General features: G+C 38.8%; 1 protein-coding gene across 6 annotated transcripts in view; it reads left to right on the plus strand.

Annotated features, from left to right (window-relative positions):
- The window catches only part of CALD1 (caldesmon 1), a 181632-nt gene that overhangs the window by 114486 nt on the left and 39253 nt on the right, over positions 1-27893 (plus strand). The window lies entirely within an intron of this gene.

Here is a 27893-nt window from a genome sequence, read left to right on the forward strand (position 1 = left end):
TTAGTCCTGAGCCCTCTGCTCAGAATGATCCATTTGCAGGACTCAGAGATTTTGGCTAAAGCACACATTGCCCAATCCTTCAAGTCAACAGCCCAAAGCCCTTAATATACTGACCATCTGACTGTGACAGAGCAAGACTGAAAGCACACGCTATTGATCAGGGAATTGTTCAGATAACAGGCTCCAAGGTTTGGGATCATGAAATCCTGGAATGTTAAAGCTAGAAGGGGCCTCTAGGATTGTTTTCTGCAACGGTCTCATTCTATAGACAAGGAAACGGAACCCAGAGCCATAACTCAACTTACCCAAAGGCAGACAATAGTCCTTAGCGAAGCCAGTGTCTTTGTACTCACAGGTAAGGGTCCTTTTCACGCTGGTGTTTATGAGGTTTGGAAAACTTACTGGGTCTTAGGAAAAGGTACCACACAAGAGTATGAACACCAAATGGCCTTTCAGTAAATCCTTCCCATTTTTGAGAGTTTTGGCATTGATTCAGCATGACAGTTGTTGTTCCAGTTGTTCCAGCGTTTGTGCAACAGTTAATTAAATAAACAGAGAAACTCAACAAAGTCCTAAAACTGAGACCCACATCTGCTATATGAGCAGATCTCTTGGATAACCAGTTTCTGTAGGTGCAATTGCACAAGTGTAAGAGCTCAGTGTGGTCCAGAGGTTATCAAACTAGTTTGTTTTGTTTTGTTTTTTAGCAAATTTAATGTTACAAGGAATTCTATTACATAAAGGTGATGTTCTGGTTAAACAGGTGGTTTTGGATCTAGAGCTCTTCATCCCTACTATGCTCCCTAATCATGCCCCATTGCTCACCCCCACACCACTCCCCTCCCTCTCTACCCCACCTCACTCTACCCACTCCACCAAAACTTCCTTGGAATCCTAGGTCTCCATGGAACAGTTCGGAAACCACTGATCTTGTTTAATGCCTTTATTTCAGATGAGGAGACTGAGGCACATGGTGGTGAAAGGCTGGCACAGTGTTACACATCTCGTCAACAACAGAGCCTGGAATGCTGGGGAAAGAACCCAGTCTGTGTGTGTGTGTCTGTCTGTCTCTCTCAACTCCTGGTTCTGAGTTTTTTCCCACTCCATCAAGCCTGTGGTTCTATCAATTTGCTTTGTCCGTGTGTCTCTCTCACTCTTCTCCATGCACTCTATCATTTCTTGCATTTCAACAGTTACTGTCTCCCACCTGGATGATTGTAGTTGCCTCCCGTCTGGTCCTAGCCTCAGTCTCTCTCCCTTGTCTGATCCCTACCCTTCCTCCCCTACCTTTGAGGATAGAGCTCACTCTTCTTAGTATGACATTCAAAGTTCTCCACAGTCTGCCTTTAATATTCCTTCCCACTTTGACCTTCCTCTGCTCCGGCCAAACCAGATCACTCACTGTTCCCCAAACTCCTCTTGTACAAGTCACTTCCATTCCTTGGCTTGATCGATTCCCTATGTGGGAAACAACCCATGTGCCTCAGTCTCCTCATCTGAAATGGAGACATTAACCAAGATTAGTGGTTTCTGAACTGTTCCATGGAGACCTAAGATTCCAAGGAAGTTTTGGAGTGGGTAGGGTGGGGTTGGGTAGAGAAGGGATGGGAATGGGGTGGGGATGAGCAATGGGGTGTGATTGGAGAGTGTAGTAGAGATGAGAGGCTCTACCCCATCTGCTTCTGACTTCATTCCTGTCCTTCAAGGCCCTGATCAAATGCTACCTTCCTCCACAAGCCTTCCTCAGTTCCTCTTTTCTCTCCTCGATAATGACCTTTGTCCAGCCTTCTATTTATTATTAGCCTTGTACTAAAGTTAGTGGTGAGCATGCCTGTCCTCCCCACAATAGATGATAATTCACTTGAGGGCAGGAACTATTTTGAGTCTTTGAATTTTCAGCTTCCAGCATGGTGCCAATGCTGAAAAAGTATTCTTTAAGTTTCCTATTATTGGCTAAACCAATAAACCACTTTTCATTTGAATCATTTGAACACAGAAAGCTCCTGCACCTTTTGCTTTGGAAGAAGTATTAGGTTAAATGCCAAATCAGATGCTCAACAAAATGAATTCTAAATTCCTTTGCATTTGCATCAGATAGTGTATCTCAGTTTCCTCACCTACAGAGCAAGAATGGCAGTGTTTTCCTAATGAGGCACATTAAAATTCCTGAATACCAAGACCTCCACAGAGCCATGCTATTTTCAGAGGCAGGTGTGAATGGCTATTCAGTTCTTTAGATTTCAAGGTGGTGTTTAATTTGTTCCTAGTAAGATTATTGAAAGATTCTGTCACTTGCAATCTAGTATTTTCACCACTACTTTTCTCATTTTTCCAAAGCCCTAATAAAGTCTACTTGAGTCAAGATTTCATGTTTCTTGTAAATATTAATGCTTTAGTCCATTAAGTTATGTTTCTCATAAAGAGGTATGCTTTTATATATCCTGAGGATGAAAAAGTTTTGTTCTTGTGTCACATTTTGTAACAGATGTGGAAGGGTATATAAGTTTTAAAACCATGGAATCAAGGAAACATAGGAAATTATTTTGTTTATCTCACTGTTTTCTGAGGAAACTAAGTTAAAAACGTGGTAAGGAAATAAACGATTGGCATAATTGTATAAGATTCAGCAGAAATAACAGAAGAAATGCACATAAAAATATTTAGAATTGTAAAAAGTATAGGAATAGCTGGTTTACCCCAATTTCATTAGGAAATGTAGCATTATAGTTTTCCAGTATGCTAAATTTTATTTAAAAAAAAGGGAAAATTTAATGGAAACTATCTCTTTCCCTTCTGTTAAATAGCTATTACAATACATTTGAAACCCTTTTCAATTGCTGAGAATTGTCATTATGAATACAGTTTTTTAAATTATGCTGTGAAACAGTGATATCTCAGCAGATAAGACTCCCATCCCCAAATGGGTCCAATTATTATGTGATGTCCTCTGTCTTCTTATTTATGTCTTTTTTCTCTTCTCATTAATGTTAACGTACCCACCTCTAGTGGCCCACTCTCTATTCTGCTGTAGCCAAAGATACCAGGAAACCCCGTTTGTTAGAATTTTGTTCAAAGTAAAATTGGGGTGGACGAGCACTGAGGGCCCCTCACTCTTACAATATAAGAGTGGACATTACGTGTATGATGCATGGGCAATGTACAATGCATGTATATTTTGTGACTGTTGGTTTCTATACCACACTGGCCATTTTTGCTCACTTTTGGGTTCAAAGATTGGTTTTAAATGATTGACTTTTGTGGACATCTTATCTAGTTAAGGGTGAAATTACTACTTTCTGTTTATGGATGAAAAATAAAAAAGAATGGCAGAGAAACAGGTAATTGTGCTTTGCATATATTGAGCATTCTATAAATGATATTCCTGAATTGCTCGTGCAGTGGTGACTACACCGAATCTTCATAGAGGTGGTCTCGAACTTCTGCATGTGTCTTCCTGGCCACTTGGCCACAATCACACTGGTTAGGTTAGCGGCCACAGGCCTTTCTTTCTCTCCTTGTCGATGCTGTTTGCATTGCTCCTTCATCTTTTTCCCTCCTTACGTTTGACCTCTTTCTAGCCTAGAAATAAGCCCTTGCTTCATCCTGCTTCTCACACACCTTCCAGACCATGAAAAATGGCTTTGCTGAGGCAGGTCTAGCCGCAGCAAGAGGAAGGGGGGATGGGGAGGTGCTCCTCTGACATCCAGAAGCTAATTTGCTCCTGGCATTCCTAACTGGACCAGTGAGGATGGGTTTTTCTGTAGAAACACAGCTTCAGTTCTCGGTACTAACTTTAGATGTATCTTGAGTTTAAAAAGGTGGTTGTGGGCTGGCCTGAGGTCCCAACTGCCATGTATAATGATGTTTGAAGTTCCAAAAACCAATTTGCAAATCAAGGTTTTGGAAACCAGCTTTTAATAAATGTAGGACTGCCTGAATTCATTTCCAAGCCTAACTGGATTTTTAAGAGGAGCCTTAAATCTGTAAACGTCACTCATTTCTATGCATTCATTCAACAAATATTCATTGAGGGTTTCCTATGCCAGTTAGTGCTGCTGGACTAGGCACTAAGAACATGAAAAAGGACAAAACACAGGCTCTGGCTTCAAGATTGTCTAGTCTTTTAACCTCCCACCCTCTACAGGAATCTTTCTTCAGCCCTGCTACACCCACCACTCAACATACACACATTCCCAGGTCCATTTAGGGCTGTGGCTGCCGTCAGAGCAGTATAGCCACCTGATCAGCATTAGCTACATCAGTGTTTTCCTGTTTTCTTTTTCCCTGTGACCCTCTAAAAGAAATACAAGTTTCTTTGAACTTAAAATAACTTAAGTAAGATAAACAAATTTATTTTGTGACTCCGTATCATATATATACACACACATATGAATTTGAAACACATATTTCACAAAACAATGCTCACTCTTGCTATGTACAATGCCCTCTGATATTCTCTTATTTTTTAAAGTTGTATTACAGTTTTCTTTTCTTTTTCAGCTTTATTGAGGTATAATTAAGCAATAAAATTATAATATATTTAAAGTATACAATGTGATGATTTGATATACCTATACGTTGTGAAAGGATTCCCACCATCAAGTTAGTTAACACATCCATCACCTCCTGTATTTGTCTTTTTTTGTTCTTTCTTTTTTGGTGAGAACACTTAAGTTCTACTCTCTTAGCAAATTTCGGTTATATAATACGTGGTCTAGTCACCGTGTTATACATTTGATCTCGGACCTTATTCATCTTAAATGAAAGTTTGTACCCTTTTATCAGCCTCTCCCTATTTTCCCCACCCAGCAACCCCTGGCAACCATGATTCTATTTTGACTTTTTTTAAAAAATTCCACATATAAGTGATACCCAGCAGATTTGTTTTTCTCTGTCTGGCTTATCTCACTCAGCATAAAGCCCTCTAGGTTCATCCAGGTTGTTGCAAATGTCAGGATTTCCTTCTTTTTAAAGGCTGAATAATATATCGCATTTTCTTTATCCATTCATCCGTTGACAGACACTTAGGTTGTTTCCCTACCTTGGCTATTGTAAATAGCGCTGCAATGAATGAGAGTACAGATATTTCTTTGAGATGTTGATTTAGTTTCCTTCCCTCTGATATTTTCTATACTTTTTTATTTCATTAAAAAAATGCTGGTCATGACCTACTACATAGATTTCAGAAGCTGCAAACTGCAATTTGAAAATCACTGAACATATTACCTAATCTTGGTACCCCTGGCCCTGCCTTCAGAGCAGCTCAGGAAGTTCTGCTAACTGGCAACCACAAGGGCGAGCCTTGAGGTTTAAGGAGAGGCTTTTCGGATGGGGATCAGAGGGTCTGATTCTGGTCTAGCTCCTTCAATAATCAGTATCATGATCTCCAGGAAGCCACTTCAACTTGCTGTAACACAGCTGTAAAACGGAGATGCACATGCCTGCTCTGTGTAACTTGTGGGGTGGCAAGTCCATCCAGTATAATGATGTGTGTTCAAGTCCATAGAAAAATATTAAGTACAAAACAAATGCAAGGTTTTGTTAAATAGCTTTATTTTTCCCAGGTAAAATTTAATATCAGAGCCACAATTTGGGGGGACCACTTGTTCTTTACAGAGTTGGGAAAAGATCCTTGCATGGGCCATAACATGCAACTTCATAAGTGAAACCTCAGAGTGACGTTTATTTGTGATATTGGAACTACGTTTCTATTTAAGAAGCTCAGCCAGATCATCCTCGATCCTCTGCCCTTAAATACTTTTTCTGGGTATAAAACAAGAAAGCAACTAGGTGGTCAGGGTTTTTAACTCTTGAGCTAATTTATGAAGAAGTATGCTTTGCCTGATAGTATCTGCTGTAGCCCACTGGACTTATAAATACTAATTTCCCTGTTTTTAAGACTACTTTTTATTAAAAACAACTGACATTAACCAGTAAAGGAGATAATTTTATGAAGAAGATTTTAAAACAATAAACTTCTGGAGAAAATATGGTACTTTTCTCATTGATCTTTCACTATATAACTTTATTGTAAACCTCGTGTCACACAGACATTGATTAGAACACTTACAGTCCTGATATTCCTATTTAGGGCCTGGTATTTTAGTCTGATACTTTCTATGCTGATAAATTCCTATTTAGGGCCTAAACCTCCCTAGACGTCTGCCTCTTACAGGACAGCTCTGCCTGTCACGTTAGCTCTCTGTGTCTTTACCTTTCCATGACGGCTTACTGATCTTTGCAAGAAATGTCTGCCCTCACCTTTTCTAGAACTTGATTCTCCAAGTCACTCTACCTTCTACTTTGCATGTAACAGAGGAAAAATAAAATAATTAAAATAAAATAGGACTATATTCACCCAAGGAGAAGGAAATAAATTTGTGACTTTTGCTTTTTAAAGAGTGAAAACATTCTTTACACAGATCAGCAATACCCCCCTAACAAAGGCTACAGCTCATAATTACCCTATACAGTTTCCAGAGAAAAATACATAAAATTGAAGCAGTTTTTTAAACCCAGCTTTAAGCTGATTTCAGGACACTTGTAGCTTCTGTGTAGATAATTTCCAAAGCTATTTAATACATTTTATGATATGCCTAAGAATTGAATTGAAAAGGACTATATTCACACAACTTTTTAATGAGTAAGTGAGGCCTAGGGGGGTTTAGGTACACTGAAACTTTGGAGCAGAAGGAATGGCTTTAAAGAGGAACCTATTATTCACCTCTTCCATCTCGCAGATAGCCTTTCTGGAGTGGGAAAAAGGGTCTCAGTATTCCTTCTATTGGCTGGACTCACATTTTGCAGCACTACACAGGCACACTCTTGACATTCAAGAAACTGGAACCAGATATCCTGATTCCCACCTCTGTGTTTAGACCCCTCACTCATTACTAAGTGTGTGACCCTGAGCAGGTCACTTAATTTCATGTGCCTAAGTTTCTTAAAAAAAGTATAATATCTGCCTTGCAGGATTAGTGAAAATTAAAGGAACTAGCTACACAAAAGTGTATAAACCACAGTGGATGTTTAATCAGTGTTATGTTTCCTACTGTTCCCTCCCTCTGAGCACTCCCCTTCCTAAAGACCCAAGAAGAGAGAAGTCTTGACATCTTATGCCAACAAAGCGACTGATACTGGCATGAAAGGCAGCTGAATGCAGTTTGTGATTGACATGTATTCATTAAAACATCCATCTACTTTAGAAAATCAGAGGAACGCTTCACCTCAGGCCTTGGTTGTTCCATTTACTTACTACTTAAAGAAGATAACCCATCCTGCTATACTTTGGATAACTCTGAAGTTAAAGGAAACTTGTTAAAAATGGACTTCTGAGACAAAATATAGAGTCGCTACTTTTCCTAGTTGGCCTAAACCAGATACATTGCGAAGGAGGATGTTGTAAAAGTAGGGAGTTGTTTGCCAGAGATGTGGACGCCACCAGTCTTTAGTCACCTTGACAGATGAGGAGAGTATCAGTTAAGAATATTGACTTTGAAATCCAGATATAATTGGATTCAAATCCTAGTGGCATCATCTTATTGACTTCATGCCTTAGAGTAAATTATTAGTCTCACTGAGTTTCTCAATTTATTCATCTATAAAAAGAGGAAAATATATGTAAAGTAGGTAGTATGGTGCCTGGCACTTAGTAAGTGCTCTTTTTGAGTGTGTGTGTGTGTGTGGGTGATTAACAATGATAATCATTAGCATGAACTGGGTGCCTAGGGAATGAATCTGAGGTAGCCTCTGGGTAATCACAAAAGCTTGAGTGACTGTGATGGGTTGTATTCGTTTCCTAGGGCTGCCATGACAAACTGTCACAAACTGGGTGGCTTAGAACAACAGAAACTTATTATCTCACAGTTCTAGACAGTCTGAAGTCAAGGTGTCAGCAGGGCCATGCTACCTCTGAATCCTGTAGGAGGAGGATTCTTTCTTGCCTCTTCCAGATTCTGGTAGCCCCAGCTGTTCCTTGGTTTGTGGCACCATAGTTCCAATGCTTCCATTACTTCACATGACATTCTCCCTATTTCTTTTCAAATCATCTTCCCTCTCTGTGTGTCTGTCTCTGTGTCCAAATTTCCTCTTTTTATAAGGACACCAGTCATATTGGATTAGGGCCCACCCTAATGACCTCATCTTAACTTGATTAATTCTGTAAAGACCTTATTTCCAAATAAAGTCACATCCCGAGGTACTGGGGGTTAGGACTTAAACATAATTTTGGAGGGGACACCTTCCAACCCATAATATGAGTATATAGACTTCTTAGAATTAAATGCAACAAATCTGGAACTTACATTTTAGTTTGCTGAGGTCTCCACAACTTGGGCAAACTTGATGCATCTTGGAGAGGCCTAATGTGAAGAATGGTATTCTGATATTAGTTAGTTGAGTAGTGAACACTTCCTGATGACAAAACAGCAAAAGCCTCTCAGACTCCAGCATAGGTGGGGGCTTTCCTTTTAACCTCATTGAGTGAAGGGCACCCAGGAAGTGCGTACGATCTCTATTTACCCCAAGGGAAACAGCCTTGAAGTCATAGACTGAACTGTCCCAGGTCTATAAGGAGTTAGTGTCATGAGAAAGATTTATTTTCCACTTACTCTCTCACCCCTGTATACGTTTTTAAATTTCTGACCTTACTTAAACATTAAATTTGACCCAGGGAAGTATTACGAGTCTGTCTCTCCTGGATCTGAAGATTTGTGGGCTAAGAGGGAGACCCTGTAAAGCATCCCCTCCACCCAGGGAATGGAGGCTCTGTCATCCACTGCCCTGGGAGCCTAAGAAGACTGGAGTTTTCTGAGCCCGTCTCAGAGCTACAGGTAAATCTCCAACCAAGATCCCCAGATACCAGAGGAGCAGAAGGAACACAGCAAAGGTGAAAACGGAGCATATGGAGGATAAATTTACAAGTTACAATAGAAGGCATCTTAATAAATCAGATGGGCTGCTGGTTCAGTATAATGAACCACTCACCTAAATAAACGGGAGAAGGTGCTAGAAATTGTAGAAAAATTGTGTTAACAAAGCCAAACCACTTGATCCTTAGATTGAATACTGTATTAGTTTCCTAGGGCTGCCATAACAAAGTACTACATGCTGGGTTACTTAAAATAACAGCCAGGGTTGTTTCCTTCTGAGGGCTGTGAGGGAAAATTTGTTCCAGGCCACCTTCCTAGCTGCTGGTGGTTTGCTGGCAATCTTTGGTGGTCCTTGGCGTGTAGATTCATCACTCCAATCCTCTGCCTTCACATGACATTCTCTCTGTGTCTCTTCTCATGATCTACCCTCCATGCATGTCTTTTCTGTGTCCATATTTCCCTCTTTTTATAAGGACACAGTCATACTGGATGATGGCCCACCCGATGACATCATCATAACTTGATTACCTCTGTAAAGGCCTTATTTCCAAATGAGATTACATTCAGAGGTATTGAGGGCTAGGTCATCAACATATTATTTTTAAAGGACACAATTCAACCCATAATAAGTACTGAAAGATTTAAAATAACATGACATTTCATAGTTTAATTCATAGGCAATAAGTGGGATAATTTTCGAGCACAAATAAAATGCCAGCTGGCTGAAGGATCTTGGAACAGCGGGGACATCTGGGTCCTCCACTGACAGGCCGTGTGTCTAAAGGCATTCCAGTGAGAGTCAGAACCAACCTCTATGCATAGAGCTCTGAACCATCAATTCTCCACTGAGTTTGCCGGTTAAGCCAGCCCCAAAGAAGAATAGAGAAAGGGATTATTCTCTTTCACGAGGACACGTGCATTTTCTGGCATGGGAAGATAAAGCTGTCTGATGATAAATTTCCATCTACATTTTAGTGAGAAGTGGCATGGATTAAGAGAGGGACAGAAAAAATGAGAGATAAAAGGCATTCCATTTAGCCACAACTCTCCTCCTCCACTCCTCAAAAAAGAAAGACAGGGAAAAAGCAGTCAACAGAGGAGGAATAAGGAAATACCAAGAGAAGATAAGAATTTTCCCCTACATTTATTCTGCATTTCTCAACCTCTCTGATGTTAATATTTTCAATGAAAAGAAGTTTAAGATCCTTGAGTTAGAAAAATCTTTCTGCCCAATTCTCCCCTTCATGCTTGAAAACAGCAGCATGCCTTGGAAGACATATAAGTACAGAACTATTTCCCATATGATGATGGTGAGGAGGAGGAGGATGGAAACAATAGTGATAATAATAAAAATGGTTAACACTCAATAGTAGTTACTGTGTGCCGAGCACTGTTCTAATTACTTTACAAATATTAGTTCATGCAATCCTTCAACAACACTACAAGCTAAGTACCAATACCTCCATTTTACAGATGAGGAAAATGAGGCCAGAGAGATTAATTCACTGGCCCACCTCGGCCCTGCCTGGGTGTGTGTCTAATGACTGGCTCCTGGCTCCAGGCTGGCTCTTGGTGGCTCCCCTGCTCTCTCTAGCTTAACACTGAATGGATGTTATTCCCTGCCTGTGCATTCACAGCTCTAACCTCTGGTCTTTGAGTGGGAGAATCTGGCAGTAACTCTAATATGACATCAGATCCTGCTTGATGAGCAAGCTTCTCCTCCTGGCAGAGCAGGGCTAAAGAGGGTGAGAGGAGTGGACTGGGGGGGTCTTTGATCTTTCATGATTCTTTACCTTAAATAACAGCCCAGGGGACTAAATACTGCTTTAAGGGGCCTACAAAGAGGCAATGAGTGTACCTCTTCCCCCGGTGGGAGACCTGGACTTCCATAAATCTAGCAACTCCTCTCATTTCATTGTTATTAATATCACATGACTTTCTCATGCCACTTAAAAGAAAATAAACTCTTCAAATAATTTTGAACTTCTCCATATCTTCACTTCTAAATTCTGTCCTGTCAAAGTCAGAGAACTGAGACCTGGAAAGAAATGGATATGCTATGTTGTAGTGGTGCAAAGAGCCCAAACTTTGGGGTCAGCCAGACGATAGCTAAAATCCTAGTGTGTAATCCTAGGCAAGTGATTTGACTTGTCTGTGCCAGGATTGCTCATCCTGACTGTAAAATAGGAATAATGTGTCTATTCAGTGCTATTGTAAGGATTAGATGAGATGCATCCTGTTCATTGCCTGGCACCTAATAAGTACTGCAAAAATGGGAGTTATCATTATTAATACGCTTCCTCATTTTTTAAAACAATTCGTTTGCTTCACTCATTCAAAGTCAAGGTTGGGTAGTCTAGTATATTCCTTTTTTTTTTTTTTTAAAGTCATCAGTGTTACTGTTTATTTTTAAATAGACAATGGCTGTTGTATTTGGCTTTTTTAGTCTTAGAAATGTCATCTACAACTTTAACAAGAAGTCAAATTTAGCAGAGTTGATTGTTAACAGCAGCGCAACTCCAGAGGGGTGACATGACTCCTGGCACCTTCTGCAGTCTCCCAGGGGCTCAAACACCTTTTGTTTAGAGGTCCCCGGGGGAACTTGAGGACTTAAATTCTCTCTGGTAGGCTCAGAGCTCCTCCTCTGAGCAGAAGCACAATACTATTACATCTCTGAGAAGGAAGAGAGCACCAGTCAGAAAAGCCCAAAATTACAGTGACGTCCTGGCTCTGAATACAAGTCACCCAGCTCCACTGAGCCTATTTCCTCAACTATGAAATAAGAATGATAATAGTGTCTATCTCACTGGTATTCTGAAGATCAAATTAGAGCATGTACATGATGGAAGTGTTTTGTAAATTCTAGAAAGTTAGAATTGTAATCCGTTATTGCTTGGATGCATCTGAGTTCGTGAGTTGGCTCTGAAAACAGCTTAGCCACCAAACAGGAAGGGATTAACAGGACAGCCTTGCTGACACAGATCATAGCAGGGAGATATCTCATTTTGACTTGGAAGCTACTCTAATATCATAGAAAAAAGCCCAGTGTGAATGGTGGTACATTGTAAGAAAAGAAAGAAGGTGGTACACTAGGACGAGGGTCAGAGCATGGAAAGGAGCCCTGTAGACAGGTGAGAAGCAGAAAGACAGAAGGAGGAACAGGGCTTTCATTTTGGTCCAGGTTAAAAAAAAAAGCAAATCACACCTCTGGATTCAGGTGTATGTTCTAGAACTGGGACAGACCACCCACACCCAGCCCTTCTTGAAGGTTAAGACCAGGTAGTCATTGATTATATATATTCAACTTCCTGGAAGCATTCAACTTAAAATTTCCTTGACTGCATTTCTAAGTTTCAAAAACATCATTCCAAAATATGTATTTAAAAAAATAAGATTGTGTTTTTTTGGTTTGGCCTTTAAAAAATTTTTTTTTATCCAAAACCATAATTGTGGCCTACCAAGATGGATTCTCCTCCATATAGCATGGATTTAATTTTTCCAGTTCCCTCCCTTGGTGCCTGTTACCCTCTTCTCATTTTTGATGAACTGCACATGTTGTGGGAGCCACTCTTGGGTCTCAGATATGAACAGTCTCTCTTGCCACTGCCAGTGTCCTAATAAGGGAATGAACGGGCTCCTATTGGTGAGGTAAGAGGAGTCAGGCGGTGGATGATATTTTTGCTGATTGAGGAGGATAAGGTGTGGTTTGGCAGGTACCTCATTGGTTTGGCTCGCTCCGGACCTAGTTTTTTCTCTTTTTACAGTTTGAATTCTGTAAAACAGACTCTAAGAATTTTTTTCTTACAGATCCTTAGCTGGCCTTTAAGAATATCATGCTGACACAGATCATTCATGACGGGAAAAAATAGGAATTTGGAGCTATATGATGTTTTCATCATGAAAGGAAGTTGAGGTTATAGGTTAAATCCTCCCAGTTGCCAGGCCTGCTCCTCCAAATGGGCTACCACCAGCCAATAAAGGTCAAATTTGGTCAAATTTGTCAGACTTGGTCAAATTTGGTCATTGAGAGAGTAGCGGATTTACCACTTCGTATATTTAACCAATGTTTAATAAGTTTTAAAAGCCTACCTGAAACAACAGTGTTAAGTAACACCTGCTTTCTCTTTATAAATATTGATATACTCCAATTAAAAAAAACAAGAAAGAAAAAGAGCCTGGTGTTTAGGCTCATAAGGATGAATGGCCTCATCTATTTCCACTCTGATTTCTAAACACTTGCCCGTGACTCTTCTCTCCACTCTGTTTTCTGAATGACTCTGCACTGCCTTTTCACGTAACTGCATCTGGCCCAAACTGTTCCTAAGTCACTCATTATCAATCAGTGTTTCTCAGTCTGGCTGCAGACCGGAATCACTTGGGGAGCTTTAATACCTGGATCATACCCCCAGCGGGTCTGATTTAATTGGTCTGGGGCAAGGCTGGGCAGAGGGAGTTTTAAAAGCTTCCTCAGGTGATTCTAATGTGCAGCCAAGGCTGAGAACCTCTGCTCTGAATGCATCCTCTATTGTATCATCCAGCTCTCAGATGGCAGGGCCAGGCTCTTTTTCTTTCTGACATTTTGAAACCTTTAAAGAAAATACAATATATATATGAAACGAGTTAGACAGGTTTCTTCCCAGGTTGGTAGGTTCAGTTCCATTGTTTTAAACCTAACAGTGGATAATTGTGCTTTCAACCAAAATCAACTTCTAGACACATGGGTATTGTTTAAGCTTTATTTCTCTTGCATGTAAGGAGTAAAATACTCTCCCAAGTAGTCAAAAAACAGTGTATCCGTTTCAAAGTCATAAATAACAAAGTTGTGTTTTTAATGTTTTCTCTGTGCTCATGCAAGTTATTCATCCTTTGATATTTAGTTAATAAATGCTTTCTTATTTGACTTTTCTTTTAATATTAAGCCAATTTCACATCCTGAAATTGTGAAATTGCTATCTGCAAGCAAGGATAGGATGATATGACTGAGGAATTTAAAAAAAATTTTTTTAAACCATCCATCTTTGAAAATAAGAGGATCTGAGAGTGCAGTACCAGCATGGGGAGAAGTTTTGAATTTTGGAAGAGTCATGGATTAATCAGATGTCCAGAATAACTCATTACTCTCAACTTCTTTACTGGAAATTTCATTACCAAGGAAGAAAGGTCATTTAAAAATTCCAGAGAGCGGCCTGAACTAGGAAAATAAATTAGAAAATCATCACCTTAAAATTGACTAACAAATTGTAAGTGTAGATGGAATTACCCAGGGCAAATGTGTCAAGTAAGAAAAGAATAGAGCTGAGGAAGAAACCCGATGAAACAGACAAAGGAAACTACAAAATAAATGGTAGACAGGGAATTTCAAAAAGGAAGGTACAGCCACAGTGTCAAAGACCCCTGTGAGGTTAAATAAGATGGCATTTGTAAAGTGCCATTGGGTCCTTTGTTCCAAAGTATATCTCTAGAGAGGTCAAGCCCATAATATAGTGTCATTGTGGGGTTATGGCTATTAATGTCTGGATCAAATATAGTCAATATAGTCAATTTAATAACCAAATTGAACTGTTCTTATGGGTATTTTTATCAACTGGGCAAGTGGTCAAGATATCTGGAAATAAAATCACTTCACTGGCTCCATGGAGATACATACCCAGGTGAGTTTAAGTTAGCTACAAAGTTGATTAAACTAACTTACAAACCTAACTCTGAAATTAAATGTGTAAATAACAAGACAATTCATGATACAGTGGAATTAACTGGTTTTGGCTATCTTAATGATTTAGCAAATGAATTACAGAATTAGTTTTGACCAGAGGACATGAAAATATTTCTAAAGGATGGGCTAAGTCAAACTCACTTAGTTTACCTACTTGTGCTGAATTAATTTTGCTTTCCACAGACATTGCAAAAGGCCAAAATCAACACTAGGCTTGATAGTGAGAAGAGAGAGACTATAGAGGGATATAAGGAATTTACAAGGGAATATGATTCAGGAAGAGTTATGGGGAAAAAAGGCATGCAGCAGAGTAGCAGGAAAATATAGAACTTCTGCTCTTTTCATGAACCAAGCCAAGGCCAATCATGCAACAATAATAGAGTTGGCTGATGGCAGGCAGGTGTACATGTGCACACACTCACACACAAGCTTTGGAAGCAGGCCAGGGTCCACAATCAGCCTGGAAAACACAGGTTGACTCAGTTAGACTTTAGCCCCTGATTATTGACTAGGTTCAAAAGTCAAATCTCTTTCCTATTTGGTTTTTCTTAATAAGGAAAACATACATTGTCCAACTCTGAACTCAAGGAGACTTTTTGTATGTAGTTCCAACACAATGGCGTCTACAGAGAAAGTAGCATACGAATGAGAACCAAGTTTACAATAAATGCATTAAAACTTTTGCATTTTGGACCAATGAGCACAATTCTCCAGGTACCTACCCAGGCAGACACTGGCAAGAAGGCTCTGACTAGTAGTTGCTTCCAACTTCTGGTGAGAAGGAAATAAGAGAAATGTGAAGTGTTGGAGTTCCACCTCCTATATTTTTTGCTAACCTTCTTCTGTCTCCCTGAAGCTGCCATTGTCACTCTTAGGTTGGTTTAATATGGCTCTGTTCCATCACTTCATAATATTGAAGTTTAAACCTGAGAGTGAATGAGCAGGCTTCAGCTCCTGGAACTCATGATTAGAGAGCAAACCCTATGGCCCATGCAACATGGCAGCAGGTATAGCGAGTTTTCTTGGTACATATTCACAAGCCAGTGTGGAGTGTCTGCCTTCTTGACAACCCATTCTCTGAATGAGAAGCCTTTGGGACACACTTGGGTGTTGGCCTTCTCCCACTGATAAAGCTCTAATAACTTTAAACATCATATTTTCCGTAAATACTCAGGAGCCTAGCCTAGAATTGTTTGCCTTTTCCTATTCATGAAACTGAATCACATTTCATTGATATGTCCTTTTCCGAAGCAATGTCGTCCTGTGTTTGACACTAAAAATTTTAAGTGGCTTCATGGTGGCCTTTTTGTCCTTTCCTTATCTGATTCAGATAAATCCACATGAACATAGGCAATTCACCTCATGTTCAAAATTAGCCTTCATCATTGTTAATTAGCCTTCGTAATTGCTATTGCTCAGTGTCTTATGCTATATGCCTTTCTTGAATTAAGTTCTAAAAATGCTTGTTAAATACCTACTTTATGCAAAGCACATTGGGAAGGAGAGCTAAAAAAAAGATTAAACATGACTTGCTTTCAGCAAGCATGACATAAAAGGGGCAATCAGATGATACACAAATAACAACAAGAGGGCAATATGTGACAAATATCTGGAACAACACAAAGATTTCCCAGGAGGAAAAGAGTCCCTTCCAGGTGACTTCTGTTTTGTCTGGTAAGACATCACGGAAGAGCGTGGCATTTGAGATGGACTTGAGGGCTGGAGGAGATCGCTCTAGGTAAAAGTGGAGAGGTGGGAAGAGCATTGTAAGTGGAAGCAAGATCAAAGAAAAGAAGGCAAGAGAGTGTAAAGTGAAGTTTGACTAACATTAATATGCTTTCTGGCACCGGCTCCTTCATTCAGTCCATATTTTCGATTACGTGTGACTGGTTCTGAGGGAAAAGCAGAAGTTCCGCCCCCAGAGGGGAATACAGCCCCTGTCTTTTCACATACTGTGATTCCTTAAAGTTTCTTTGTAACTGAGTAAGTGGATTTAAGATGGTACAGCTCACCTGGTTTAAACTGAACTAACCTTCATGAAATGGGTTTGGATTTCTGGACTTAAAAGGATTTCTACAGAAGCTGCAGGCTGAAGGTAACACTATAATGTGAGCCCAAGGAAACTATGAGAATGTGGCAGAGCTGTCACTAATGTTGTGAGTGTGTATGAGCAATTAACTTCCTCAGCCACACACTGAGACTGTTCTTTTCAGTGAAGATGAGTTTTCAACAGAGAGGGGAGAAGGTAACTGCTTTTCAGAAGAGACTCATGCAGCAGAGAGATCTTTTGGAAAATGACCCCATTGTTTTGTGATTTTGTTGTTGAAAAAGGTGTAAACATGGAACCTTCCAAGAATATCAGATCTTCACACTTCACCATGGAAACATTTTGGAATCTATTTAAAAATCTCCCAAGTGAAGCATTTCAGTGGATTTGAAGCTGTTTATTAAAAATGTAAAAACTAAAACACCTTTGGTTTACTTTGAATAAACAACTGGTTGACATCAGGACAGACATAAGTTTTCTAGGCAAATTTCATGAAAAAAATTGCATGGTTGGTGAGGAAGATTGAATATATTAGTATCATGCTTCAGTATGCCAAGCGAATGATGTGTTCCTTCCATTTACATCTACATATCTTTTTGGAGCTTTTAAAAAAAATTAAGCTATAACTGTCATTTAAAACCAAATGTCAGAATAGATTGAACTTACAGCCAGACCTTCAAATTACTCACCACAGTGTGTTAAACCAAGAGTTTTCAAAAAAAATTTTATAAAGATTAATAAATTAAACATTACTTTAAATATTGTTTCATTGTTATTCTATCCTTTTAAATTTTGTGTTTTATAAATCTATAAACATTTAAACAACACTACATGTATATAATTTATAAATAAATGAATATACATATGTGTGTATGTGTGTGTGTATATATATATGTGCTTAATTTTTTTAACTCATAGAAGTACACTATAAAAAAAATTTTTGAGACCATTGGCTTAGATCAGGGATTAGCAAACTTTTTTGTAAAGGGCTAGATAGTATATATTTTCAAATTTGTGGGAAATAATGCCTTCTGTTGTAATTACTCGACTCTGGCATTGACGTGTGAAAGCAGCCATAGATGATACGGGCATGGCTGTGTTCCAATAAAACTTTATTTACAAAAACAGAGTGTGGGCTAAGTTTGGCCCTTTGGCCATAGTTTGCCACTCTCCGACTGAAGCTTTTTGTTAACCTACAAAACACTCTGAGAAAGCTCGTAGAGTATCGTAGGTTAGAAAGAAAACAGGTATGGGAAGACCTGGGTCTAGTCCTGATTTTGTAATTACTTGTGTGAGTTGCTTCACCTCTTAGACCCCAAGTTACCATGTATAAAATGTGGAGCTTGGATTGAAAATAACCTCCAAAATTCCTTCTAGTTTAATTATACTATGGTCTTAATATGTCGCCACCTTGTCACAGCGGTGGATTTCATCTGGGATCTGATTTACAAGCAGAATAAGTGAAAATCTGATTTAACTCTATGTGGGCAAAGTGCGTACAGTGGAGAAGGTGGCAAGAATAGAAAAAGACGTAAATGCCATTCTAAAACATTGAAAGTCGTAGCTTATTGCTCTTGAAGGATCCACCACATTGCTACTGTTCTAAATGATTGTAAAGTTTGCTGAACCGAAGTCTGCTCTTGCAGCTAAGATTTATGGAGCTCTTGATATTGGGTAGCTGGCCCTTTATTTCTTGGGGAAGGCTGCAGAGTGAAATGAAACACCTGGACTGGAGACTGAAACTAGAAAATCCTTCCAATGTGCTTCCATAGGGCCACTGCCATGGGAGGAGCCTCTCTCCTTAAGCTTTGTAGAATGGTTGGTTTGCCCTTCCAGCTGTTAGAAGCTGTCCTTCTGTGTGTGCCAAGCACAACTGGTGCTTTACTAATGCCCTTCATGTGCTCCAACCCCCGGCCAGACTGAATTGTTTGCTTTTCCATGTCCATTTTTCCTGACTCTGCAACCTTGCTATTTGAGCTCTCTGTATGTGAAAGGTCCTCTTCTGTCTCCCCAGCCCCTAATCCTAAAAGGTCCAGCTTAGATGCCACTTTCTCCGTGAAGCCTCTTCTGATCCCTTGACTGGAATTGTCTTCTTCCTCTTCTAAACTTGAGATCACTTTATCTTCAAGTCTCCTATGATATTTACCACATTCTATCTACTCTTACACTCTTCTACACGTCTTACCTTCCCTACCAGATTGCAAACTCCCTTCAGGAGTTTAATTCATCTTGGTTTCCACCCTCAGTGGTTTGAATGGGGTAAATGCTCAATAAGTGTCTTTGAATGGATGTGTTAATTCCGGCCACGTAGGTGTCAATTCGCATGTAAGAACAAGCACCCCACTACCATAAAACTCCACTTTCATATCTGGCACATCACCCACCGCCTCCTCCTCAGAATCTGGGCCCCTCATGCAGCTTGCTTTGCTGCCCAGAGCACACCACTCTGTCCTACTTGAATTTAAGTATCTTCCCCTCAACGTCTAGGTTCCACATGGATCAGTGGTTTGTTTGGGGAGAGGAATGAACACAGCAACCAGAAGCCAATGCCAATGCTGTAATTTATTTGTAATTAGAAAATAAGCTATTTTTAGAGTAAAGTCGATTATCTCCCCTACTGAAGCGGTGCCTCCTGTACTAGATAACACTTTTAAGGAACTAGTGATTGCCTTGGTATCTAGTCAGAATACAGCATAAGCCTTGTTGGTTTATAATCTATTGTTGGGATAGAAATTTGCAGGCACAGGACAGGTGCCCTCCATCAATTTAAGTGCTGTCCGAGAATGTCTCTAATGCCCGTGTTGCCCTCTCGGAGCCACAGCTGTCTGATTCTTATGCTGTTGGTGATTCTAATTCAATTAACACAGACAGAAGTAGGTACCTAATTATTTAATATTACTCTATCTGTTAAAATGTTCACATTTTTATAGGGGTCTTCTGTTAACTCAGAGAGTCTCTAATCATGGAAGAAGGTTTTTATTTGATTTGGTTTGGTCAATCTAGCTTTTTACCAAATCACAACAAATAGATGTCTGCCTTTTCCCTTCCACATTGAGCTGGCCCCGTCTTAGGTAAGGTTTCCATTGACTTAGGAAGATGATCCACCAAGTGCAGAGCAGACTCCTTGACTTCCTTTCCCAACAGTAGGGAAGTTGGACCCATTAACTGTGGTTGGCTCCCAAGTCCCCTGCAAGAATAAATGTTCTTTCCAAAAGGCCCAATATCCAGGATTTGGCTCTTTATTTTCCATTTCCTGTCTCCACTGAAGATTTGTCTTTCCATTTGCTACCACTTGTAAACAAAACCCTGCAGTTCTAGCACAGGGAGGTTAGCCATGAGCCAGCTGGATGTTGGGTAAGTTTGCGCAATACCTCTGGAGTTGGGGAGGTAGTAATCTCCCCAAAATATGCTTTCTTGTTAGAATGACAATCACTTCTTTCACCATAGGTGCTAGAAACCATACTCCAGTGTAATATCTATCAGTATGTTTGAGCTTTCTGTTTCTGAAGAATAGAGGAGGGACAAAAGAGAGGGAAAAAGAAGATGGGAGGCCATGCCACCCGAATGGAAAGAAATAGAGCCAAGAGAGAGTGCTGGGAAAGAGGCAATAAAACTAAATCTTTTTCCAATTAAGAAAAATGAGAGTGGAAGCAGGAAAGCTCCAGAGGGCACTTTGGGGGAGGGGAGGATCATAAAAGGCCTGTTATGAAAATCCATTAACCATAAATTTTCCTGCGTTAAGCACTGCCTGTCTAGAGAGGATGCTGAGAATCCTCTCAGCTGTCACAAGACATGTGACTTTAGTTAGCGATGTCCACATGCCGTGTACCATTTCCATTGGCATATCTGGAATACCACTTTCCACTTACAGGGATTCCCTTTAATTAATCACAGGTTCGTAATCTCCACTTAAGGACATCTTGTTTTCATTTTTCCAATCACTTTATTTCTTTCATCACATGTTTACCAATGTGATAGTGGTACCATAATTTGAAGCTCAACCAGGTGAAATTATGGACCTTTGTACCGCATCACACAAATAGCTCAAATCTGGGGGTAAGATTTGAGTTTCTACACCACACTAAGTATGAGACTCATCTAAAATGGGTTCATATTTTTACATTTGAAGGTGGAAATGGAAATTTCTGTTTATAGGAGATTAAGTCTTTAACTATGAAAAGAATCTGCTTGTTTATGTATCTGTGGTCAGATGCAGTTGCCTCCACATCAGCCAGTGGGAATGTGAGTCTCCCTGCACCCTGCTCTGGGGCAGTTGTTTAGTCAGTTGTATATCCAGGTCCAGATCTCTATGCAAGAGAAAGAGCTGGCAAAATGTGGTGTTGGCATTCGTAGATACCTAGGTCTGAATTGTTTCACCATGCTTTACTTGAAAAAAATTAACTTAAGTCCAAAGTTTATTGTCCACATCTACCATGCACATTCAAGGAAGATTTAATAGATACAACAGTCAGAAAACAGCCCCAAATCTGATTTTACTTTTCATTGACAACATAAAAGGAACCCTGAGTTTATTAATAATCATATTTATTTAAGATTCTTATTAGGCAAAGAGTACTAGGTTGGGGATCAAGAAAAGGTAATGAAAACACAGGTATTAATTGGGTTTATCTCTATTAGCTGTATTTTATACCAGTTGAATCTTAAATAAAGGTTGAAAGAGAGGAAAGTTTGGTTACTTTATTTTAATTACCTTGGTGACCACTTAAACATTTCTCTTACCCCTTTTCATTCATTTCAACCAAAGTTTAACTTGAATAACCAAGTGAAGAGCTAAATATATCTTCTCCATCATCAACCTTCTTTTTCCATACCTATCCTTTCTAAACATGTATAAATTAAAAAGTGAACTATTTGTATCTGACCAAGCTTATTGTTTTAATAGGGTGGGATAGTGGGAGTGGTGCAAATTCAGTCTTGTTTGTGACAAAATAAATAGATTTTAATTTATCTCAGGACACTGTTGTGGAATTATCCCTCCAAAATTTGTGTCTAATAAGTTTGACAGATGCATTGTTCCTTTTAAAAATAAATGAGAAAAATAGCAATTCTATAAGAAAGTAATCCAGATTCTTTTAATTTTATTTCTACTGAATATCACCAACCATCTATAGACTTTTTAAAAGAAAATGGTACCAGTTGAATAAAAACTTAGCCATTTATCCCATACAAACTATAATCTGAAGAAATGTTTGGAGAACCCTGTGCCTCATCTATCATTATAAACTACAGCTATTCATGTAAACATAGATGAATCTCAGAAACATAATGTGTGAAAGAAACTCACCACAGAATGTATACAGTATGATTATGTAAAGTTCTAAGAAGGCAAAACCAAAAAGTGAATTGTTTAGGGATGCATACCTTGGTGGTAAAACTACAAAGAAAAGCAAGAGAATAATTAAAATAACCCAAAATTTAGGTTAGAGGTGATTAGAAGCATTTAAAAAGAGATAAGGGTGGGATTGAAGAGGGGCACATAAGGATTCCCCAAGGTGCTGGTGCTGTTTAAGGAGGTGGTAGGTACATGGGTGTTTGTTTCATTATTGTTCCTTAAAGTGGTCACGTATTATACACTCATTTGTAGGTGCAATATATTTCACGCTAAATGTCTTTTTAATTTAAAACATTGACCCCAACAATTAGAATCCATCTTTTAAAAATTTCTTTTGGCTACCTGCACCCATTTAGAAATGAGCCTCTAAGCTTGGGGGTCTGCCTGCCCTGGGGTGGGACCATTCTGAGAACTGTGCTCCTGAAAGCCCTTAGTTAGCCACACAACCCTGAGTCAGAATCAGAATTCCCAGTCCTCCCCAGGATCATACAGAGTCAATCAGACCTGATCTCTTCATTTGACAGATATTGCAGTCATGATGATGCTGCGATAGTGTGCAGAGGCAAGGTGAAGATGTTTTTCTTTCACTGTCTGATGTTTCTTTCTACTCTGCTTTGCCACACGTTTCCCCATCACAGTCTGTGGTTATAAAAACTCCTGATTTTTGGATGTCACCATTGTATAAAGCATATAGTAGGCCGGTGGTGATGACTTATGGTGACGACATATATAAGAACACTAAAGTGTGCAATCATACAGTGTCTTACTATTAAGAACCAAAATTTATGGTTGGTATGCAAACTTCAGTAATTCTCAAATGTGTGTGTGTATAGGAGATGGGGTGGGAGAAAGGGGAATAGGTGAAGTAGGACACATCTCTTGTCCTGGGTAAATTTCTTCAGAGTATTGTATCCCCTTGCATATCTTCACCCCAGTAAAAGGCACACCACTGATATAGCAATGAATCCTACAATGAAATTCAGCATTTTTCACCTTCCTTCGCTACCAAAGAAAAATATTCTAAATCAAGGGGGCTTTCTTTCCTTCTATCCCATATTAATTACTAACAGACCAATTGACTATTGGCTATTAATCCATTCCTAAACATATTCTGACCTGAAAGATACTTTTATTTTCTTGATTTTTTTTCTCCATTATAATTTTTAATGCCTTTCTTTTGAGGAATCTAAGGGAAAAACATGCAGCATTGAACCTTATGTGCGTTAGATGAAAGCACAACATTTTGCAGACACCACATATAAACGAAATCATATTTAACAGCCTGGAATGTTTCTATAAACCTCTTTTAACTTTCAGACCTACAGTAAATCTGCAGGACAAATATGACTCATTTCAGTAGCTCAGGATTTTCCCTCCTGATCACAGCATTGCCTGAGTTTTTGCTGAGAGCGTTTGAGCAATTCACAGAGCTGACTGAATATGTCTAGAGAATCTGCTTGCCTTTCATATTGTGAAAGAAAATCACTGGGGTTTTTTGGTACGGGAAAAAAAATAATGAAAGTATGTATGAGTCATTTTGCCTCCTAATAGTTGATGAACATGTTTTCAGCCCACATAAGGTTTTAACTAAGTTGGATCCCATATTAAGACCCAGGTTAAGATAGTGACATTGACAGAACCAAGAATGAGGGAAATCAGAGAAAAGTAATTGACTAAGTCATCCTTTTCAGCTGTGAACCTCAGGCGGCCTTCCTCCTGGGTCTGTTCTGTGTGGGGAATGCAGAGCTGCAGAAAAAGCTGGGGGCAGGATCATGTTTGCGACTGAGTGTCTCAGTTATAAACCTGGAATCTCTCCTTCAACCAACACCACCTTTTCTCTAATGACTCCTTACATGAAAGTGGAGGTACAGTGGGATGCAGAGAGATGAGAGCCGATCTTGGGGTTCAGCTAACTCTACGGACCTCTAAGTTATTGTGAATTCACTAATGGCGAACTACTCGTAGTATTCCTTTTTTCAAGTAGTGAATTTATTTTAGATGCAGTGTTCTTTTTTTAAAATATAGGAATGTGGCAGAAACAATTAAGGAAAATAGAGAGGCTTGGAAACTTTGATTTGAATGGGGACCTCTTTAAGTCTTTCATAAATTGGCCTCATTTTAGTGCCTTGAGCCTTTTATTTTCTCCAAGGTTTTCCTCACTTAACCTGTTGGTCTGTGTGTATGTGCTTACCAAGCACAAGGAATGTCAAAGAACACAAAAGGGTTTGAAGGTAACAATTCAGTCTGTTCAGTGGCACTCTGGTAGTCTCATTCTAGACACCAATGGTTCTCTAGTGCTGAAGTTATTGAAAGAGATTTCTAAATTCATATCCATATGAAGTACTTTCTGTAGTCTGATAAATAACTGTTTGAGGTATGAAAGAGTGTTCTTCAAATATGTATAAATGCAATGGCTGATGAGATACAGATTCCTTTTAATGTGTTATTGAATTTACGAACACTTTATAAAACATTTTACTAATACATAACAAAAGTATAAGCAATTGTCATGATATCTTAATTTTTCTTAATATTTTAAAAGGATCCTCATTCTTAAAATGTTAGAAACCACTGCTATACAAGATATAGAAGATTAACTCTTTTCTCTGATCCTATCAGTTAGCAGTAGACTGTCTTAATGTATGTTTGTCTACTTGGTTATTTTATTTCATTTTTTTTTTGTGGGGAAGATCAGCCCTGAGCTAACATCCATGCCAATCCTCCTCTTTTTGCTGAGGAAGACCGGCCCTGAGCTAACATCTATTGCCAATCCTCCTCCTTTTTTGCCCCCCTTTTTCTCCCCAAAGCCCCAGAAGATAGTTTTATGTCATAGTTGCACATCCTTCTAGTTGCTGTACGTGGGACGCCGCCTCAGCATGGCCGGAGAAGCGGTGCGTCGGTGTGCGCCCAGATTCCGAACCCGGGCCGCCAGTAGCGGAGCGCGTGCACTTAACTGCCAAGCCACTGGGTCGGCCCCTCTACTTGGTTATTCGAAATGACAGAGCATGGGGATGTAAATTGGAACAATCACTATGGAAGGCAATCTGACAGAATCTTTTAAATTTAAATGAACATGTACTATTCCATTTCACAATATCTACTCTAGAGGAAGACGTGTGCACAAGAAGGCTTACAACATTGTGTACAGTAGAAAAAAATTAGGAAAAACCCAAATGTCTATCGATAGAGGAATGGTGAAATAAACTGTGGGACCCTATGCAAGAGATGACAAGAATAAGTCATGTCTTGATGAACTGATTTTGAAAAGTCATCAAACATAGTACTAAATGTTTTTAAATTGCGAAATTATATCGTATATACCGTATATGTAAAAAAATAGAATAACAAAATTGCGATCCAAACGTTATTAATTATTTGGTTATCCAGTTAATTATTCAGAGTAGTACTGAGATTATCAACATAAAATAAGTAAATTTGCACTCAGTATAGACTTAACTGTACTTCTTTTTCATTCTCTCTGGGTCTTTAATGCTCCTAAACAGGTAACAAAATTAGCTCCCCTCATAAGAATGGTTATTGCTTTTTCTTATTCTATTTTTAGACGTGGTTTCCTCATAAGAGATCTTGTTTAATAAAATGCTATTGCCAGCATTTTTACTTGAAAATGTCAAGGATCATGTACTGTAGTCTCAAATCAGAAAATAGCAAAATGGGAAAAAGATAAAATGAAGGGAAATAAAAGCAACATTCTTCAAATCATGGGGAACAGGGGGTCAAAACAAAACAACCTGTATTGTAGATGAGATGATAATAAGAATTTTGCCAGTGTTGTGCAAGTCTTGAGAAATATTTGATGGGAAGATGAGGTGAGGAGGACACTGAGGCAAGATGACAACTAGTGCCTTGCTCCGGTATCTTACTATAGAAGATTCTGCCGCTTCCTCCCTCTCTCTTCTAGTCTACATTTAGACCTGGGCCCATCCAAATGTAGAGACACTGATTCTTCATTTGTCATATCTGCAATACTTCTATGTATTTGAATTTTCTATCCCCAAGGCACAGCATGTAGCATGATTATCTTGTTAACTTGAATATACTGAGGCTGTAGCGCTCTGGTGGTAAAGACTTGAAATGTCTTTGGTGTGAAAGCCACAGCATTCCAAGAGAGTTTTCCCATTGCATAGATCTGTTTTTTCTTAGAATAGAACACCAGAGCCTTTAAGCAGTGGTTCTGGGAATGGAAGAAAAGCCAGTTCTCTCTACTTTTTTCATACCACTGTCCCAATCAAATAACATCATGTAATTATTATGGATTTTTGAGGTTATTTAACACTTATTCACACACACACACACACACACACACACACACACAATAGACCATCTCTCTTTCTCCCAAATATTTGATGAGCCATTTTGCTGCCAGCAGCACTGGCCTCCTGCAATAAAGTCCATCCTACCTTTCTCTAAGTGTTCTCCAAGAGATGAGCAAAGGCAGTTACCAAGAAACAAAGCATAATACTCCATAGTAAAGCTGTTTACACCAAGCATGGGTAGGAAAGTCATGGATTATGGTCAATCGAACATTTTATTTAATAGAGAGGTGCTTTACATATCATTTGGGATTACTAATTTTTAAAAAAATAAAATGCATTTGATTAAAACTCTAATAAGCATAGTTTAATCTTTCTCAGATGATTCAGAGGAACTTCAAGTCCCACACTGCTTCTGAATCATCTGGGAACATCAATTGTCTTTGTAGTATAGAGTACCAGTAGACTGGTTAATGCTGGCATCTGCTAAACTTTCACAGAAGGCACAAATGGGTTGTCATGCTTTTATTGCAATCCAGTGGGTGGTTAGGTATGATATTTACTAGTCAGCAGCATTTCAAATACATTTAAATCTGGCATATGGAAAATCAGAAATGTTAACATTTTGTCTTTGAGGCATAAAGCAGAGTTGCTACCCTATCATTTGGATGTATTAAGGATGCTATGTACTCGTCTGTTCTTTTGGATAAATTCTGCTTATGGTGAAAGTAGCACTCACATATATTGCTGGTGTTATATACCTTTCTGGAGGGCAATTTGTCAATGTATATCAAAAGCCTTTAAAATGAGCATACTCTTAAACTCAGAAATTCTAAGTTCTGAAAATTTCTCCTAGATAAATAATTGAACAATTAGTAGAAGTATATCTATAATGATATCCTTTGCAGCATTATTTATAAGAACATGAAGTTGGAAAAATCTTAACTGTCCACCAGTAGAAAACTAGTTAGATTATAGTACATCCATAAATTACTACGTACATCCATAGACAGAATACTGTGTTGTTGTTGAAAATTATATTGGGCCAATGTGTTAAAAATAGTCATAAATAACGTAAATTAAAGAAACTGTTTATAAAATTACATATAGCATGATCCCACTCTGTTAAAAATAAAAATATCTGTGCATGCATAGGAAAATGTCTGGTAGAACACGTCACATATTAATTATGTTTATGTCTGAGTGGTGTGATTAGGGAGCTGATTTTTACTTCCTCTTTTATATCTATTGTATTATCTGGTTTAAGAAAATAATAAGTGTATGTTACTTTTAGAATCAGAAAAAAAATAAACAATTAAATTTCTTTAGTTATGAAAGAAAAAAAATAAACCTGTGGTAGTAGTGTAAAGGGTAGGTTGCTGTGAGAGAGACCTAAAAGCTAAGAAACTACTGTTTGCTTGCACACCAAGGGCTAATGGAGGGAGTCTCACATTGGAAGAACTTCCACATATATCAAGTCATTTGACATAGACACAATTTCACTTATAAAGTCAACTGATATGTTATTGAGCCAGCAACTGGGCACATTATGATTCGAAATAACATGAAGCCGTTTTGCCTCTTTCTTCGTTCTTAACTTTGAAAACAATTTTAATATGTTTCTTTATTAGTAGTAATA

This window comes from Diceros bicornis, chromosome 3 (genome assembly GCF_020826845.1).
Source record: "Diceros bicornis minor isolate mBicDic1 chromosome 3, mDicBic1.mat.cur, whole genome shotgun sequence".
Lineage (NCBI taxonomy): Eukaryota > Metazoa > Chordata > Mammalia > Perissodactyla > Rhinocerotidae > Diceros > Diceros bicornis.